This window comes from Schistocerca gregaria, unplaced genomic scaffold (genome assembly GCF_023897955.1).
Source record: "Schistocerca gregaria isolate iqSchGreg1 unplaced genomic scaffold, iqSchGreg1.2 ptg000612l, whole genome shotgun sequence".
Taxonomy (NCBI): Eukaryota; Metazoa; Arthropoda; class Insecta; order Orthoptera; family Acrididae; genus Schistocerca; species Schistocerca gregaria.
In genome coordinates this window covers 14638-16823 of record NW_026062001.1, presented here as the reverse complement: position 1 = coordinate 16823, position 2186 = coordinate 14638, and the positions used below count along the sequence as shown (strand labels likewise).

The 2186-nt window shown below is 45.4% G+C and overlaps 1 pseudogene; it reads left to right on the top strand.

The window, feature by feature from the left end:
- The first annotated feature begins 1224 nt into the window (after positions 1 to 1224).
- On the top strand, positions 1225 to 1342 carry LOC126316901 (5S ribosomal RNA; annotated as a pseudogene).
- The last annotated feature ends 844 nt before the right edge of the window (positions 1343 to 2186 follow it).

Genomic DNA, 2186 nt, shown 5'->3' with positions numbered 1-2186 from the left:
ACCCTCCCTGGAATCTGGAGTAAAGAGTTTTTATTCGTTACTGTATACTCATACTCTTCCAGATAAGACTTCTCCACAATACTGCTAAACCTTAGCTTTGACCAGTTGTAGGGCTTATAGAGTTAGTGTCTTGCAGCTTGTTGCATCTCGTAACTGACCAGCTGATTTGTACACAGAGAGCCAGTTTCAGAATCATGCACTCCAGCCCCGACGCTCCTCCCGCACTCCCCTCCGCTGGAAATATTTCAGCAGACTCCAGTCTGCCACTGTGCATATATTTTGATAACATCCTGGTTTTAATAGCATCGAAGGAACAGCATTGTGCAGTAAAGGGTAGACCTAGGACAGAACACACCATTCACATTGAAACGCATCACTTAGTAGATGGTGAAGTACTCCGAAGCTAGCCAGATAGAAACAAAAGTTCCTGGCACTGTATCTGACCCAAATTCTAATCTTACACTAATCTCTTGTAGCTACCTACCACGCTCTCAAAAAGCCAACGATTTACTATTATCAGAAGTTCCGAAAAATGAGGAAGAAATTGGCCCACACGTTTTTCCGTTGTGTATTATTTCGATTCCCCCATAAAGGGAATGGACTTGTAGCCACATGTTACACAAGCGATAGATGGCTTAAAATACATAAAAATAGATGACAATAAGAGACGATTTTTAAAAACACAATGATGGACGGTATTTTCGATTTTTACAGGAAAATAATGGATGACGAAATAAAGGTTTTAGAAAAATACGCTGGTGGACAATATTGGGGATTTTTTATCTTTATAGATGACTAGCGGAAAAGCTTGGCGTTGACCAGGCATTTATTTACAGCTGTGCGTCCACGCCCGTACTATGCAGCGTCTGGCCTTGTCCTGAGTTTTTATGACCTATCTCCTGAAACATGTGTCGTACAATGATATAATTTTGTAGGTACATTCAGCGTCGTATGCGGATACTGTCTGCGAAATTTATTGCGAATATAGTAGCAAAGAAGTAACAAATTTAAATGTCATGAATGTTGTGATGCCCACACACTTGGGTGCAACTAATGTACACGGGATGCTTGGCACGATCATTATAGCTACCATCACCTGTGGTCGAAATTGGACCAGCTGTGTCGACGTAGTGAAAATATAAATGTGCATAACATGGTAAACGTCCATTCTTTCGATCCATCGGACCTGATCTACGATCAAAAATATCATGTAAATGTGGTAGGGGCCACGGCCTTGCCGCAGTGGATACACCGGTTCCCGTCAGATCACCGAAGTTTAGCACTGTCGGGCGTGGTCGGCACATGGATGGGTGACCATCCGGGCCGCCATGCGCTGTTGCCATTTTTCGGGTTGCACTCAGCCTTGCGATGCCAATTGAGGAACTACTCGACCGAATAGTAGCGGCTCCAGTCAAAGGAAACTACCACAAAGAGTGGGAGAGCCAGTTCCTCCTCCACCCTCAGTGAGGATGACGTGGTGGTCGGATGGTCCTGATTGGCCACTTGTGGCCTGAAGACGGAGTGCTTTTTTAAAGTAGTGCTGCCTACATAAAACTGACAGTCTAGGCTCAGGGACTGTCCACGGTAAATGCTGCATTGGACCTACGAATACTATTAAAATAACGGTTTGAGTTCTCTTTAATTGTCCAATCATCTGAAGTGAGTCTTTATTACAGTGCGCTGAAAAATAGATTTTACGTTAATGGCAGATAAATTTTATGTTTCCAGAATGAGATTTTCATTCTGCAGCGGAGTGTGCGCTGATATGAAACTTCCTGGCAGATTAAAACTGTGTGCCCGACCGAGACTCGAGCTCGGGACCTTTGCCTTTCGCGGGCAAGTGCTCTACCATCTGAGCTACCGAAGCACGACTCACGCCCGGTACTCACAGCTTTACTTCTGCCAGTATCCGTCTCCTACCTTCCAAACTTTACAGAAGCTCTCCTGCGAACCTTGCAGAACTAGCACTCCTGAAAGAAAGTTGTGAATACCGGGCGTGAATAGTGCTTCGGTGGCTCAGATGGTAGAGCACTTGCCCCCGAAAGGCAAAGGTCCCGAGTTCGAGTCTCGGTCGGGCACACAGTTTTAATCTGCGAGGAAGCTTCATATCAGCGCACACTCCGCTGCAGACTGATGATCTCATTCTGGAAACATCCCCCAGGTTGTGGCTAAGCCATGTCTCCGCA